This window comes from Microcaecilia unicolor, chromosome 11 (assembly GCF_901765095.1).
Source record: "Microcaecilia unicolor chromosome 11, aMicUni1.1, whole genome shotgun sequence".
Classification (NCBI taxonomy): domain Eukaryota; kingdom Metazoa; phylum Chordata; class Amphibia; order Gymnophiona; family Siphonopidae; genus Microcaecilia; species Microcaecilia unicolor.
Window position 1 is genome coordinate 124726476 of NC_044041.1, and position 18143 is coordinate 124744618.

At 48.3% G+C, this 18143-nt stretch overlaps 1 protein-coding gene and 1 long non-coding RNA gene across 2 annotated transcripts in view; both read right to left on the reverse strand.

The window, feature by feature from the left end:
- LOC115480978 (nascent polypeptide-associated complex subunit alpha, muscle-specific form-like) overlaps window positions 1-18143 on the reverse strand; it is a 278693-nt gene that overhangs the window by 39345 nt on the left and 221205 nt on the right. The window lies entirely within an intron of this gene.
- On the reverse strand, window positions 2254-16114 carry LOC115481186. The gene is made up of 3 exons (XR_003943899.1): window positions 16104-16114; window positions 7172-7174; window positions 2254-2354 (listed from the first exon to the last, which is right to left on the reverse strand). It is a non-coding gene; the product is annotated as an uncharacterized LOC115481186 (long non-coding RNA).

The window sequence follows — 18143 nt, forward strand, 5'->3', positions numbered from 1 at the left end:
TTCGTGTTGTCCATTCGTTGTCATATATCTGTTGCCAGAATATTTGTGGATCTATTTGCCCTCTCGTAGTGTAAGTTGTTTGTTCTGGTGTACAATTTGAGCCCTTCTTTCGCCAGTTTAGGGATAGGTTCAGTTTGTAGTGATCGGTCCAAGGTGCTTCTGACCATTTGATATCTGTTATTGATAGATTATGATCTATGGACAGTTTGTGTGATAAGATGTCCCGTGTGTGTTCCTTGCTGTGGGTAGCTTGCATGTGAGGCCATGTGAGATCCCATGACTGTAGGAAATCTTTGCATTCGCGTGCATTGGCTGAATTGGTGAAGGGTTATGTCGCCTAGTATTAGTGTATTGGAGCTGTTTACACAAGTGTTTGAGATAAAATCCGTGAAGATAGGCTGGCTTTCGTTCCAGTTACCGGGCGGTCTGTAAAACAGGATGCAGGTCAGTTGATCAGTCAGGGATTTATTTTGGATTCTGAGTGAAGCAATTTCTAGTTGGGGTGTTATGGACTCGGCAATGGTTTCGGTAGTGAATTGTGTTCGGTAGATTAACGCGATGCCTCCACCTCTCTTTTCCAATCTGGTCCAGTGAGTGATTTTGTAATCTGGGGGGGGGGGGGGGGGGGGGGGCATAGTTCAAGGATTATGGGGTCCTTTTGATTGTGGATCCATGTTTCACTGAAGAAGATTGAGGTTTTCTGAATTAATCCAGTCTGATATTGTTGTTGTTTTGTTAACTATGGACCTAGCATTAATGTAACCCACTTGGATATTGTGGTATTGGGCTGCTAGGTTTGATGCTGTGTGGATTCTTGTTAGTTGTTGTTTGTTGGATGATGTCTGTTTGTTGTGATAAGCCACGAGATACTAATAGGTAATCTATATGGGACTGCGAGGAATGTGCCCTGGATAAGTGAGTATAGTCTCACTCCTGGGAATGTAGAATTCTCCACACATCCAAAAAGTAACATAACATAGTAACATAGTAGATGACGGCAGAAAAAGACCTACACGGTCCATCTAGTCTGCCCAAAAATTTAAACTCATACGTGCTACTTTATGTGTATACCTGACCTTGATTTGTTTCTGCCATTTTCAGGGCACAGAAACAAGGCCCACCTCCCAACCACCAGCCGCACCTCCCCCCACCGGCACTACCACCCAATCTCAGTTAAGCTTCTGAGGATCCATTCCATGGATTTAGGTGGTGACAGAAGTGCATTAAGGGTGGGAAAAAAAACGTAGAAGCTTAACACTGATTTTCAGCATTAGACTCATTGGGAAGTCATGGGATAGGAGGTAGTGTTCTATTGTGGATTAAAAACTGGTTAAAAGATAGAAAACAGAGAGTAGAGTTAAATGGTCAGTATTCTCAATAGAGAAGGGTAGTTAGTGGGGTTCCCCAGGGGTCTGTGCTGGAACCACTGCTTTTTAACATATTTATAAATGACCTAGAGATGGGAGTAACTAGTGAGGTAATTAAATTTGGTGATGATACAAAGCCGTCCAAAGTCGTCAAATCGCGGGAGGATTGCAAAAAATTCCAACAGGACCCCACGAGACTGGGTGTCCAAATGGCAGATGTTCAATGTGAGCAAGTGCAAAGTGATGCATGTGGGAAAGAGGAACCCAAACCACAGCCACGTCATGCAAGGCTCCACGCCAGGAGCCACGGACCAAGAAAGGGATCTAGGTATCGTCGTTGATGATGATACGTCGAAACCCCTTGATCAGTGTGCCGCTGCGGCTAAGAAACCAAATAGAATGCTAGGTATTATCAGGAAAGGAATGGAAAACAAAAATGAGGATGCCACAATGCCTCTGTATCGCTCCATGGTGCGACCGCACCTCGAATATTGTGTTCAATTCTAGTCGCCGCATCTCAAAAAAGGTACAGTGGAATTAGAAAAGGTACAGAGAAGGGCGACGAAAATGATAAAAGGGATAAAAGGGACGGGACGACTTACTACTACTATTTAACATTTCTAGAGCGCTACAAAGTGTACGCAGCGCTGTACAAACACAGAAGAAAGACAGTCCCTGCTCAAAGAGCTTACAATCTAATAGACAAAAAGTAAAGCATTTAAATTTAAAATATTTAAGCAGTCAAGCACAAGAGAACAGTCACAGAAGGACAGAAGATGTTGAAGGGTGGTCAGTGTGATTAGGTGTAACTCTGGTTGGAGTAGTGGGAGAAGGTGACTTCCCCATGAGGAAAGGCCAAAGCGGCCAGGGCTCCCCAGCCTGGAGAAAAGGCGGCTGAGGGGAGACATGACAGAGGTCCACAAAACAATGAGTGGAGCTGAACGGGTAGATGCGAAGCGTCTGCCCACGCCCTCCAAAAACACCAGTCTAGCAGATTACAGAGAAAAGGGATCCCCCTTTGAGGCTTGGGCCACTGATCTCTCCACCCGCCCAGAACGTTCCACCATGGGATCGGCCATTGTATTCAAATCTTCCCCTAAGATAATTGGAGTGCCCGTAAGCGTATCAACGTGCGTATGAATTTACTATCATAAATATTAGGATCATAAACATTACAAAAAAACAAATTGTTGAGCGATATGCACAATGACAAACCTTCCAGTCTCATCAACTATTAATTTATTCGGCAAGCAAGAGTGGCCCCTGCGGATGAGAATAACCACCCCTGCGTTTTTGCCCACCCCTGGACCCCATAAATGGTACCCATCCACCAACGTTGCAGGTTCACTCGTTCTGGGGCTGAAAGGTGGGTCTCCAACAACACATCCGCCCGCTGACGTTGTAAAGCCTGTAAAATTTTCACTCTCTTTATAGGAGAGGAGATCCCTCCCACATTCCAAGAAAAAATATTCAGCATTATATGATTTCTGGACATTGACACTGCCATTCAAGCATGTCAACCCTACTAGGTAAGGGGAATTTCCCAGCACGCCACCCCATCACACACGCCTCCCATCCATATCATATCACACATCCACACAGTACCGCCACAACAAACCCACCCCTCCTATCCCTCTCCCCAACCCAACTGCCCCACTCTAATACTAAATCCATATCCCAACAATAAGAATTTCGTGTTTCCAAACTTCCCCAATGCTCCCCCCTAAGGAAGCTGGTTATCAAAGAACGCCCCCTGACTATCCCTCCCCCTAATAAATACATCTACCAACTAAGCCCCTGCTAGTTTGAGTATCATCCAGCGTCCCTTCAAAGCATAGCCCGTAGTTTCCAAAACCAATCCAAACCCCAAAGAGATTTAAAAACAACAACAAAACACACATGCAGATCACAACCCTATCAAAGCACAGACTCCGCTCCGGTAAAGATCCCGCTGACGCCCTTCTTTGCAGGGAGCAGGAGGGCACCAGTAGCAAAACTGAGAAAGAAAAGGGAAAAAGAAAGGATAACTTTTCCCTCCTCTCCCCCTCCCCAATAATATTGTCCATTGTCTATGCAGGCCTGTACCCTACACACCGTGTCTCAGCGTTCAAAAATGCCAGGCCACATCATAACAGTAGAAGGTCTCTAACTAAAGGGAAATGGGACTTGATATACTGCCTTTCTGAGGTTTTTGCAACTACATTCAAAGTGGTTTACATATATTCAGGTACTTATTTTTGTACCAGGGGCAATGGAGGGTTAAGTGACTTGGCCAGAGTCACAAGGAGCTGCAGTGGGAATCGAACTCAGTTCCCCAGGATCAAAGTCCACTGCACTAACCACTAGGCTTTAAAGCAGAGAAAAGACAAACTCTCTATTCAGTTCCCCAAGACAGTCCACAAATAGCCGTTCAGCAAAATCGTTCTAAGAGCTGGCCCGTCCACCACTCGGGTCAAGAAGTCCTGCAGCTTCTTCACAGAGTCCATGTAGTGTTGCTTGCCCCCATGGTAGATGCGCAAGCACGCTAGGTAAAGCAGCGCAAAACTTATCTTTTTCTCAAATAAAGATTTACAAATAGGGTTAAACTCTTTTTTCTTTGCCGACACCAAAGCAGAATAGTCTTGAAAACAGAGGATTCGGTGTCCCTCAGCGCTTGCAGAATTTCTTGTTTATGGCAAAAGTTCAATAGTTTAATGATCACTGCTCTAGGTTGTGCATCCACCTCTCGCAGCCCTAGGCAATGTGTCCGCTCGATATGCAGGGGTCCTGCATGACTTTGAAGCTGCAACAAGGAGCCTAACCAAGTTTCCATAAATCCTCAGAAGTCCCCTTCATGAATCGATTCTGGCAATCCAATGAATCGCAAATTGTTGCGCCTATGTCGATTCTCCAGATCATCCAATTTGTTTTCCAGCTGAGCGATGCAATGCGATTATCCGCACGTTGTGAGGCTGTGAAGAAACAGTGTGTTTTAAGCCTGTGTGAAAAAAACAGTGTGCTTTAAGCCTGTAAAATATATTGAATAATTTCCTGTCTTAAATATGTCTGAAATGTATTTCTCCTGTTCAACCAGCAGATGGTGCAGGTTTATGCTTAAAGCTGTTACAGAGAACTGACTTCTCTTTCTTTTATTTGGCACACAGACAATACAAAGTGCCTGCAGTGATGTAACCAGTTTTTATTTGAAACCTTTTATGAAGTGTTTGTTTATGTGTTTGCGTTATCTTGTAAACCTGGTATATTTGTAAGCCGCATTGAACCTGCTAATAAGTGGGAAAGCGCGGGGTATAAATGTTACAATACAACTTGATTGCTCTGGGCTCTGATTGGAATAGAGTTTGAAATTACACAGCAGTTGCTGCTGGCTGTTGATTCAGTCTTAGCCCAGTAAGAAGAGTGAGACAGATTTATGTCCTGATCTTTCCGGGTACTGTTTAGCCAGTATGCAAATATTTAGTTAGTGTTATAATTGATCCATTTTTCAGTTACTTGTTACTGTTTACTACTTGAACATTTTTGTTCTAATGTTCAATATTTTTATGAGAATAAACAATTGTTTGTTTGTTCTGCCACTGGACATAATTTGGGAGCAGGAGACTCACTCAGAGGCGGTTGTGACCCATTCAATGGGAGGAGGGTGCTAGTGTAGAGCACAATCGGCAGGTGCAGGCAGACCTCAGCTGTGCTGGGGATAGACCCTCTAAGTGGCCGCGGGGTAACTACAGGCAAGTGGCTAGGCGTTTTCTGACAGAGGCCTCCAAAGTATCCACTCTCTGCTGTACTGCCCCAAACTCATGTCGCATTTCTCTCATGCTTTCCGATACAGAATCTATTTTGTCCACAAAGAGGGTGCGGTTTTAGCTTTCATTACAAATTCCGCTGTCCATGCCAAGCTGGGTGAAGATTCCACCGGGCTGCGTGGGTTTGCCATCTTGGACAGTCAGGGCCGATCGCTTCCCTTTCAGAGCCATTTAGCCACTACAGACTGCTGCAGTACAGACTACTTTGCAGGAAAGTGAAGACACATACCTGTAGCAGGTATTCTCAGAGGACAGCAGGCTGATTGTTCTCACGATTGGGTCAACATCTGCGGCCAGGAAACCGGCAAAAAAAAAAAAAAAAAAAAATCTTTTGAGAGCGCACCACACATGTGCAAACGGCTTCCTGCCCGCGGCACGAGCATGTCATCCTCAGTTTAATAAAAAGCAACCAGAGAACTAGAACAACTCCAAAGGGGAGGAGGGTGGGAAGGTGAGAACAATCAGCCTGCTGTCCTCGGAGAATACCTGCTACAGGTATGTATCTTCACTTTCTCCGAGGACAAGCATGTTGCTTGTTCTCACGATTGAGGTATTCCTAGCACCCAGGCTCACTCAAAACAATGAAAGAAAGGTCACTTGGGACTTGCAACGGCGAGGACATAACATAGATTGACCTGAAAAGAAACACAACTAAGTAAGAGTAACATAGTAACATAGTAGATGACGGCAGAAAAAGACCTGCACGGTCCATCCAGTCTGCCCAACAAGATATGCTCTTATGTGCTACTTTTTGTGTATACCCTACCTTGATTTGTACCTGTCCTCTTCAGGGCACAGACCATATAAGTCTGCCCAGCACTATCCCCGCCTCCCAACCACCAGTCCCGCCTCTCACCACCGGCTCTGGCACAGACCGTATAAGTCTGCCCAGCACTATCCCCTTCAAGGGAAAGGAGAATAAGCTCCGGGAGTTCTTCCTTTCTAAACAGTCTAGCTGCCGTGTGCAGCCTGCAACAGAACAGAAATAGGCCTAGGAGGGTGGAGTTGGAGTCTAAACCCCGAACAGATTCTGCAGCACCGACTGCCCAAACCGACTATCGCGTCAGGTATTCTGCTGAAGGCAGTAGTGAGATGTGAATGTGTGGACTGATGACCACGTTGCAGCCTTGCAAATCTCTTCAATAGAAGCTGACTTCAAATGAGCCACTGAAGCAGCCATGGCTCTGACATTATGAGCCATGACATGGCCCTCTAGAGTCAGCCCAGCTTGGGCATATGTAAAGGATATGCAATCCGCTAACCAATTAGAGATTGTGCGTTTTCCGATGGCGACTCCCCTCCTGTTGGGATCAAAAGAAACAAACAACTGGGTGGACTGTCTATAGGTCTTTGTCCGCTCCACGTAAAAGGCCAATGCTCTCTTACAGTCCAAGGTGTGCAGCTTGTCTTCACCAGGGCGGGTATGTGGACGGGGAAAAAATGTTGGCAAGACAATTGACTGGTTCAGATGGAACTCCGACACCACCTTCGGCAAGAACTTAGGGTGAGTGCGGAGGACTACTCTGTTATGATGAAATTTGATATAAGGTGCATGTACTACCAGGGCTTGGAGCTCACTGACTCTACGAGCTGAAGTAACAGCCACCAAAAAAATGACCTTCCAGGTCAAGTACTTCAGATGGCAGGAACTCAGTGGCTCAAAAGGAGCTTTCATCAGCTGGGTGAGAATGATGTTGAGATCCCATGACATTGGTGGAGGTTTGACAGGGGGCTTTGGCAAAAGCAAACCTCTCACGAAGCGAAAAACTAAAGGCTGTCCAGAGATAGGCTTATTCTCTACACGTTGATGATAAACACTAATTGCACAGAGTTGGTCTTGAGATCAGACTCTGATAAGTGTAGAAGGTATTCAAGCAGGGTCCATGCAGGACAAGAAAAAGGATCTAGGGCCTTGCTGTCACACCAGACAGCAAACCTCCTCCATTTGTAAAAATAACTATTTCTCGTGGAATCTTCCCTGGAAGCAAGCAAGACTCGGGAGACACCCTCTGAAAGACCTAAAAAGGCAATTTCTAAGCTCTCAACATCCAGGCCGTGAGAGCCAGAGACTGGAGGTTGGGATGTAGAAGCGACCCTTCGTTCTGGGTGATGAGGGTTGGAAAACACTCCAATCTCCACGGTTCTTCGGAGGACAACTCCAGAAGAAGAGGGAACCAGATCTGACGAGGCCAGAAGGGAGCAACCAGGATCATTGTTCCTCGGTCTTGCTTGAGTTTCAGCGGTCTTCCCTACTAGAGGTATGGGAGGATATGCATACAGAAGGCCTGTCCCCCAATGCAGGAGAAAGGCATCTGACACTAGTCTGTCGTGGGCCTGAAGTCTGGAACAGAATTGAGGGACTTTGTGATTGATCTGAGTGGCAAAAAGATCCACCGAGGGGGTGCCCCATGCTCAGAAGATCTTGTGGACAACGCCCATGTTTAGCGACCACTTGTGAGGTTGCATAATCCTGCTCAACCTGTTGGCCAGACTGTTGTTTATGCCTGCCAGATACATGGCTTGGAGAAACATGCCATGACGGTGCACCCAAAGCCACATCCGGACGGCTTCCTGACACAGAGGGCGAGATCCAGTGCCCCCCTGCTTGTTGGTGTAATACATAGCAACCTGATTGTCTGTCTGAATTAGAATGATTTGGTTGGACAGCCGATCTCTGAAAACCTTGAGAGCGTTCCAGATCGCTCGTAATTCCAGGAGGTTGATCTGAAGACTCTTTTTCAGAAAAGACTAAGCTTCTTGAGTGTGCAGCCCATCTACATGAGCTACCCACCCTAGGAGGGATGCATCCATTGTCAACACTTTTTGTGGTTGAGGAATTTGGAAGGGACGTCCCAAGGTCAAATTGGATCGAATGGTCCACCACTGAACGGAACTGCAAAAATTGGTGGAGAGATGGATCACATCCTCTAGATCCCCTGTGGCCTGGCACCACTGGGAAGCTAGGGTCCATTGAGCTGATCTCATATGTAGATGTGCCATGGGAGTTACATGAACTGTGGAGGCCATGTGTCCTAAGAGTCTCAACATCTGCCGAGCTGTGATCTGTTGAGACGCTCGAGCCATGGACACGAGGGCCAGGAGATTGTCTGTCCTTGCCTGGGGAAGATAAGCTCGAGACGTCCGTGTGTCCAACAGAGCTCCAATGAACTTCAATTTTTGAACCAGGACAAGATGGGACTTGGGCTAATTGATCACGAACCCCAGTAACTCTAGCACTCGAACAGTCATCCGCATGGACTGTAGAGCGCCTGCCTCCGAGGTGCTCTTCGCCAGCCAATCGTCGAGATAATGGAACACATGCACTCCCAGTCTGCGTAGCGATGCTGCAACAACCGCCAGGCACTTTGTGAAAACCCTGGGCGCAGACGCAAGACCAAAGGGCAGTACACAATACTGAAAGTGCTGAGTTCCCAACCGAAATCGAAGATACTTCCTGTGAGCTGGGAGTATCGAGATGTGGGTATAGGCATCCTTTAAGTCCAGAAAGCACAGCCAATCGTTTTCCTGAATCATGGGAAGAAGGGTGCCCAGGGAAACCATCCTGAACTTTTCTTGGATAAGAAATTTGTTCAAGGCCCTTAGGTCTAGGATGGGAAGCATCCCCCCTCCCCCCGTTTTCTTTTGCACAAGGAAGTACCTGGAATAGAATCCCAGCCCTTCTTCCCCTGGTGAAACGGGTTCGACCGCACTGGCCTTTAGAAGGGCGGAGAGTTCCTCTGCAAGTACCTGCTTGTGCTGGGAGCTGTAAGAATGAAGTCCCGGTGGACAATTTGGAGGCTTGGATTCCAGACTGAGTGTATCCTAACTGGACTATTTGAAGAACCCACCAGTTGGAGGTTATAAGAGGCCACCTTTGGTGAAAAAATATTAACCTCCCCCCAACCGGTAAGTCGTCCGGAACCGACACTGTGGCTATGCTGCACTGGAGACAGTCAAAAACCCGTCCCTTGCTTTTGCTGGGGAGCCGCAGGGGCCGTAGGCGCACGCTGTTGACGAGAACAAGCGTGCTGGGAATGAGCCTGGGTAAGCTGCCGAGCAGCAGGAGTGTACCTACGCCTAGGATAGGAATAGGGAGCACTCCTCTTCCCTCCAAAAAACCTCCTAGATGAGGAGGTGGTAGCAGAAGACACCCAGTGGAAGAGAGAATCCATAGCATCATTGTGCTTTTTGATCTGATCGACCACATCCTCTACTTTTTCGCCAAAAAGGTTATCCCCCCCCCCCCCCCCCCCCGGCAAGGAACATCCGCCATCCGCTGCTGGATCTTATGATCCAGGTCAGAGACACGCAGCCATGAGATTCTGCGCATCACTATACCTTGAGCAGCTATTCTGGATGTCATATCAAAAGTGTCGGAAGTACCCCTGGCCAGGAATTTGCGACACGCCTTCTGCTGCCTGAAAAGGTGAAAAGGTTCGGCCAGCTCCAGAGGAAGCCCTTTCGACCAAACTAGACAGTTGCCTCACCGAGTTCTGCAAGTGGATGCTCGTATACAGCTGGTATGTCTGAATCTAAGCTGCGAGCATAGCGGCCTGATAGGTCTTCCTCCCAAAAGAATCCAAGGTCCTAGACTCTCTGCCTGGGGGCGCTGAGGCATAGTCCCTAGTACTCTTGGCTCTCTTGAGAGCAGAATCCACCACCATAGAATCGTGAGGTAGCTGAGACTTCACCATCACCGGCTCTCCGTGGACTCTGTACTGGGACTCAGCTTTTTTGGGGACCACTGGATTAGAGAGAGGGAACGACCAGTTTCGCATAAGAACTTCCCTGAGTGTGTTATGCAAGGGAGCTGTTGCAACCTCTGTAGGTGGAGAAGGATAATCCAAGACCTCAAGCATCTCGGCCCTGGGCTCATCCAAAACCTCCATAGGGAAGGGAATATCGTTACACATTTCCCGATCAAAGGAGGAAAAAAAACGACTCTCAGGCGGAGACATCCTTCTCTCAATGGGTGGAGTAGGATCAGAGGGGACCCCATAGAACTCTTCTTCAGAAAAGTATCTGGGATCTTCCTCATCCTCCCACGAACGCTCATCCTTGGTACTGGACAAAAGCTCTCTAAGAGCAGGCCGAACCCGAGCCTGTCTCGACGTCGAGGAACGACGACCTCGAGAGAGATGTTGAGAAGTCGACCCCTGCCTGGACTGTGGCAAAGCTTCCTCCGCCGACGTCAGAGAGTCGACCCGGGTGGCAGCCAACACCGATGCCGCGGGACCTCACCACAGGCAAAGGACCAGATGCTGCTTCAACAGACGGTGCAGAAGGCACAAGCACCCCTGACAACGAAGTAGACTGGCACAGCAATCCCTCCAAGTTCTGGAAGAAGGGCCCTGATGCGCTCGTCAGCCTCCATCGGAAAAGGCTGCGGGGCCGGTGGCAGAATCTGTGAGGGCTCGGGGGCCGGTACCAGGCTGCCAGAAGACCATGCATCGGCACCTCATGTATAGAGGGTGAGCGGTCCTCTCGGCGCCGACGCTTCTCGGGTGCCGAATCCTTTGGCGCCCCGGAGCTCTTGGTACCGTGCATAGAAGGAGATCGATGATGGTGCTTCTTAGCCTTCGCTCGACACCCGTCATCGAGACTCCTCAGTACCGAAGAGGAGGACTTGGAATCCTCACGCCTCCTCGAGGCCGGGTCCGACGAAGGGCGGTCCCAGGGGGCCTGCATAGAAGTAGGCCTCGAGACAGGTAGAGACCCATGCGATGCCTCGCTGCTCCCAGCGCGATGTGGTCGATCGGCAGCCATTACCCTGTGCTCTCGAACTCGATGCTTCCCTCGACGTCTATGCCGCCGACCTCGGTACAGATGCCGACGTCGAAGGACCGGACCGATCCGCAAAAACGATTTTCACGTTGAGCCTCCCGAGACACTTGGGTCCTTTTTTTCATCAAAGAACACAGCTTACAAGCAGCTGGTAGATGATTGGACCCAATGCACTAGAGACACCACGCATGGGGGTCAGTACCCAAGATGGTCCGGTTGCACTGAGTACAACGTTTGAAGCCGCTGGGTGTCCTCGATGACATGGACGGAAAAACGGCGGCTGCGAAATTAAAGGACGTGATTGTGCCAATCAAAAAGGGAAAACAAACCCTGGCTGCGCAGCCTAAAAGACGGCCGCAGCGAAAAGAAAAAAAAACAAACAGTGAGAAAAACTAATGAAAATAAGGGAACTACTAGTATTTTTTTTTTTTTTTTAATATTGTTGAAACAAACAGAATGTAGAAAAAAGAAGCGGTAACGGACGAAAGATTGTCTCCTGGGCCCAGAGAGGAACACAGCGAAAAACCGTGTGACCTCAGACGCGGCAAAAAGGAAACTGAGGATGACATGCTCGTGCCGCGGGCAGGAAGCCATCTGCGCATGCGCGGTGCGCTCTACCCGCACGCCGGAGCGTTCTTGAAAGATTTTTATTTTGCTTGCAAAGTTCTGCCGGTTTCCTGGCCCGCCGCAGACGTCAACCCAATCGTGAGAACAAGCAGCCTGCTTGCCCTCGGAGAAAAGCGTTACAATATCTACAGATGTGCAGGTTGTGCTGGAGGTCAAAAATTCAGTGCTGGAGGGGTATTAGGGCAGTTGGGTCTGGGAGCACTGCTCAGCAGCAGCTACTCCAGCATATAAAGTATTTTATTCTAAATTTATTAACTGGAATGTCAGCTTTTGGAAATGAACATCTCTGATATCTTGTATTTCAGTTAGTATTTCTCTAATATTGCTGTACATGCACAGTCTGACTACTTGAAGTTTCCAGTTCATTTTTTTATTTTGCCTTCATCTCTCTTACTGATTTGTGGTCCCATGTTTCATATTTGTTAAGGGCCTTGCAAGTGTGACCAGGGACTGATATTTTGCTAGAATATAGTTTCTGTGTAGAGATCTTGTAGCAGTCCCGTTATGTTCCGTTTTCTCACTAGGTGGTATATTAGTGTTTTAGGGCCCTGTATTATATTTACAGGGCTCTCTTTTCACATATAAGGTTGCTCTGAGTCCTGGGAGTTAGCAACTTTATGATATAGAAAGGTTCCAACACTATTTTTGCACAAGTCTGTGAACAGTGTTTTACAGTGGAGGGACTATGTGCTGGACTTACAGAGGCGATATCAAAACTTTAAAATAAGTTTAAGCTTGTCAAACATCAGAAAGGATTTTAGAAATTTTGTAGTAACTAATACATGTTGAGGTGCAAGACGACCCTGCTGATCTTACAACTCAAAATCTCAACAAGCTCTCAGGCAGACTGGCTGAGGACAGGTGACATGTGAGAGGGGGGAGGCAGACTGGTATGTGCACAGAAAGGTGCCTTGGTTCACTGAGTCCTATAACTACCAAAAATTTAAAAATTTTTTAATAAATGCATAAAATGTGGAGAACTTTCTTTTCTCCAGTTTTTATAAACAGGATCCGCCTAAGTCTCATTGCTAACTTTTACTCAGTTTGTAAGAATAACATACCACCTGTAAAGAAGCCAAATAGTTTATATGAAACTAGGAAAACAGGCCCATTTCTGGAAGAAATGAAATGGGCGCTAGCAAGGTTTTCCTCGGAGTGTGTATGTTTGAGAGAGTGTGTGTGAGAGTGATAGAGAGAGAGAGTGAATGTGCGAGTGTGTGTGTGAGAGAGAAAGTGAATGTGCGAGTGTGTGTGTGACAGAGAGAGAGTGAGACTGGGTGCAAGTGTGTCTGTGAGACTGAAGGCAGGACGTCTTTCTCATAGAAACATCCAATTTTGGACGTCCTTAACTGGCCATTGCAGAAACATCCAAAATTTGGACGTCCTCTACTGCCCCGTCACAGAAACGTCCAAATTTTGCACATCTTCAACTGCCCCGTCGCTATACCTCTGACACTCCGGGTCCGCCCTACACCGGCCGCTCCTCACCCACACACAATTTCCGCCCCGCACTCGCTTTCCGTCACACTCTCTCTCAGCTGTGGTCCTGCCTTCATTTGCTGTTTCCACAAGGGCGGGACCACAGCTGAGAGAGAGAGAAGGGCCGAGCCTGCACGCGTTTTACCGCTGCTGCCGTCCGCCGTAACCCTGACTTGGTAAGTGAAGATGACTTTTAAAAATCGGAGGGAGGGGGCCTGGAACTGGAAGGGAGGGACCCTTTTCGCTCTTGTGTCTCGTCACTCATTAACCGGGAGGGCGGCAAATTCGCGAGGCAGGCAGGCTTGAGCCACTGCGGTAAGTCGGGAGGGCGGCTGTTGTGCGCGAGCCAGTTTTTTTTTTGGAGGGGGGGGGGGTGGATCAGCTGTGAGGCATGCATGTGGTTTTTTTTTTTTCTTTTTTCACGGGTTCTGATGTTGACATCATAATGGCTACGGTGACGTTATGCCTGTGCTACGGAGCCTAGCACACCAACTGATGAGATGCACTCCTTCCAGCAGGTGGAGACTGAGAACTTCTGACTAGAGAGCCAATAACAGACCTGGCCATGTGACCCTAGATTCAGTTTGCAACTAACCAAGCAGGAAAAAAAGAGAAAAAAATAACTGGGAATCTGAGCAGCCACCACAGCACTTCGAAACACATGCTTCACAGACACAGGAAAACCCGTGTGATACCTGCCCAAACACAACCCATACCAGAGAAGGTATGTGACAGCAGCCTGCAGTTTGTGCTTTGAAACAGGAATATGAATCACTTCTGATTTTGTTTTTTTGTTTAAATGTGCAGGACAGCTCCATCCTGGAAATCTTATACAGAACTACTCTTCATCAACGAATATGGGAGGGACTAAAGGAAAGCAAATTAGCAGGTAAGATCTAATTTCTCCTTCCTTAGCGTTCCTCCAGACTGGCACAGGATTGAACTGATAGGAAGTAACAAAGAAGTAAATTTAAGGGCGGGTCCCCAGCAACCCAGCTGTGAGAACCCTAGTTGCAAATATCGCTTCCTGACGACACTGTACGTCTAGTCTGTAATGCTTAGAAAAGGAATGCAAGAAAGCCCAAGTCGCTGCCTTACAAATTTCCATGGGCGGCACCAAAAATCTCTCCGCCCAAGAAGCTGCTTGCCCCCTAGTGGAATGGGCCTTCACCCCTTCCGGGACAGATTTCCCAACGAGCAGGTAAGCGGAAGCTATCATTTCCTTCAGCCACCGAGAGATAGTGGGCTTAGAAACTGCCAAACCTCTGATAAGCACAGAAAGGTGGTCTGAGCGCCGGAAGTCCTCCATAGCCTAAAGATAGTGCTTAAGAGCCCTCTCAATATCCAGAGTTTGTAACTTCCTCTGGTCTTCCGTACCCGAGGAACAGCCCAGGACTGGAAGAACCACTGACTTGGAAAGATGAAAACGCAAAACCACTTTAGGAAGAAACGAAGGCACCGGACGCAAAACCACTCGCTCATTAGAAAATTCTAAGAAAGGAGATCTGCAGGAAAAGGCTTGTAGCTCCGATACTCACCTTGCTGAAGCAATGGCTACTAGAAAAACTGTCTTGAGTATTAAATCCTTAAGGGAACAGGAAGACAAAGGTTCAAACGGAGGCCCTGTGAGAGCGGATAGCACTAAGTTGAGATCCCAAGCAGGAAAGAGAGCCCTAGCTGGTGGACAGAAACAGATCCCCTTCAAAAAAACAAGACACATCTGGAAGACTAGCCAGCAACTTACCCTGCACTCGACCTTGAAAGCAGGACAACGCTGCAACCTGCACCTTAAGGGAAGCGAGAGCCAAGCGTTTATCAAATCTGAGCTGTAAAAACTCTAGCATCTCCGCCAATGAAGAGTGGAGGAGGGAGATGCCTCGGTCCGCACACTACGCCTCAAAAACTTGCCAGGTTCTAACTCAGGGACGTGGACTGACGACGCAATCAAAGTATGGTAGAAATCAACAGAGACGAGTAAACCCCCTTAAGCAAATGAGCCCATTCAAGAGCCCGGCCGTAAGACAAAACTGAGCCGGGTCTGGATGAGTAATTGGACCCTGGACCAGAAGGTCATCCTGATGCGGGAGACGAAGAAAGGGAGCGGACAAAGATGTTTGATGTCTGTGTACCACGGTCTGCGAGGCCAATCCAGAGCCATGAGAATCACCTGACCTCCGTGCGCCTCGATCTTTTGAATTAGACGTTCCAAGAGGGGCAATGGGGGAAACGCATAGAGAAGACCGGGAGGCCACTACTGAAGAGCATCTATCCCTTCCACCTTGAGATCTTGTCTCTGACTGAAGAAGTGGGAGACCACTACTGAAGAGCATCTATCCCTTCCACCTTGAGATCTTGTCTCTCACTGAAGAAGTGGGAGACCTTTGCGTCGAGGCTTGCAGCAATAAGATCCATGAGGGGAAGTCCACATTGATCTACTATCAATTGAAATGCCTGCTGACTTAAGGACCACGCCCCTGGATCGAGGGTGTGACAGCTGAGAAAATCCACCTGTTCTCCACTCTTGCTAAATGAGAGGCCGAGAGGGTGGTCAGGTGACACTCCAACTAGGTCATGAGCTTCGCAGATTCCAGCTGCAACAGGCGACTTCTCATCCCCCCTTGGCAATTGACATGAGCCACTGCTGTAGCGTTGTCCGACAGGACGCAAATCGCCACACCTTCCAACAGGGGGTGAAACACCTCTAGAGCCAGCTGTATTGCCCTGGTTTCCTGGGGTGACCAAAGACCCTGAACAAACCTTCCTAGGCAGTGGGCTCCCCAGCCCTTGAGACTGGTATCCGTCATCACCACAATCCAATGAGGCGCATCCAGCGGCAACCCCTTGGTGAGACTGGCTGCCCGCAGCCACCAGAAGAGACTGCTGCGCTCCCAGGTCCGAAAAGGCAACCTCACCAGAAGGGAGTCCATCTGAGGAGACCACCTGGACAGGAGAGAAGCTTGTAGAGGCCTCATGTGCGCACTAGAGATAGTATCGTGGGCCACTGATGTTGCCATGGAGCCCAGTACTTGCAGATAATCCCGAGTACAGGGGACATGCTTGCGCAACAACCCCTGTAGCTGAGATTGTAACTTTAGAATTCTGCTCGGGGGAAGAAAAATCTGTCCTCGTGCTGTGTCGAAAGACACTCCCAAGTACTCCACGGATTGCGAGGACACCAGACGGTTAGAATTCTGCTCGGGGGAAGAAAAATCTGTCCTCGTGCCGTGTCGAAAGACACTCCCAAGTACTCCACGGATTGAGAGGACACCAGACGGCTCTTGGCAGAGTTGACTACCCAACTGAGGGAAGTAAGAACGGGACCACCCGAGCAGTGACCTGCAAACTCTCTAGATACGACTTTGCCTGGATCAGCCAAAGTATGGATGAACCAAAATGCCCACTTTCCTGAGCAGCGCCACCACTACCACCATGACCCTTGGTGAACACGCGAGGAGCCATGGCAAGACCAAATGGAAGCGTCCGAAACTGAAAATCCTGACCTAGAATCGCAAACCGAAGGAACCTCTAATGAATGGGCCGGATTGGAATATGCAGATAAGCCTCTATCAGGTCCAATGCTGTCAGAAACTCTCCCAACCATATGGCGACAATTACCGACCAAAGGGTCTCCATTCAAAAACTATTGACTTTGATAGCATGATTGACTGCCTTGAGATCTAAGGTCAGTCAAAAGGAACCCTCCTTCTTTGGGACCACGAAGTAAATGGAGTAACGGCCCTGTCTGACTTCTGAGGAAGGTACCGGACAAATAGTTTGGAGATCCAAAAGCCTCAATAACAGTGTCCTGAACTGCGCCTGCTTTGAGGCGAGACCAGCAGGGAGACTCCAGAAAAGTGTCTGAGAGAGGCCGGGCAAATTTCTAAGGAATACCCATCTCGAAAAACCTCCAACACCCACTGATCAGTAGTAATCTGGGCCCACCTCTGAAGAAACTGTGGCAGTCGAACTCCCAGGGGGATCAGAAGAGAGGCCCGCGCACCTTTACTGGGAAGGGGACTGGAAAGAGGCGCCGGAGTCTCACACGGTGGGAGCCTCGAAAGGACTGCATCCTCTGGAAAAACCTAGACCTCTGGGCCTGAGCCCCCAGGCCGGACCAAAACCAATGAAAATCACATGCCCGCCCCCGTCCAAACAGAAAGCACTGACCAGCCGACCGAGGCCTATCTTCCGGAAGGCAAGGCACCTTCGTATCCCTCAAACGCACCAACTTATCCAATTCCTCTCCACACAAAAAGGACCCCTTGAAAGTGAACTTAATCAACTTAGATTTGGAGGCCGCATCCGCTGACCAACCCCTCAACCAAAGCCATAGAAGCTCTCAGCAAATCATACAGGGCGTCCGCCAAGAAGGCAGACACCATCTTAATTTTGGCCACTTCAGCATCTATAGAAGACAAATCATCTGAAGTCCTGTCCAAGACTCTTTCAGCCCAGCAGAAGCAGATCCTGACTACCAAGGAGCCACACATGGCCGCCTATACCACCAAAGAGACGTCGAAACTATTCTTGAGGAGAGCGTCCAACCGCCAATCTTGGACATCCCGAAGTGCCGTGCCACCGTCTAACGGAACTGTATTATGCTTGATGACGACCAAGACTTCTGCGTCAACCACTGGCATCTTAAGGAGGGACCTGTCTGCATCTGGGACCGAGTAAAGGCATACCATGGACCTGGCCGGATGAAAGGGGGAGTCCAGCAGGGCCCACTGAGCCTGAATAATGTCTCGAATGTCCTGATGCATTGGAAAAGTTCTCCCAGAAGATCTAATGCCTTTGACCAGTAAGTCCACCTTAAGGACTTCAGGGACCAAGGGCTGTTCCTCCTCAAAAGGAATACAATCCCCAATGTAGAAACTAAACAAACAGTTTAGGTCTATCTACCATCTTTTACCACACTACTATGTACTTTTGTACCCTGCATAATCTAATGGTTAAAAACTTTCATTGTATTTGGTTACCATGTAGGAAAAATGGGAGATAAAGTTCAGGATACACTAAGCGTCAACCACATTAGACACTATAGCAATCAATCAACATTTGCTGTAAAAGGAAATAAAAACAGAAC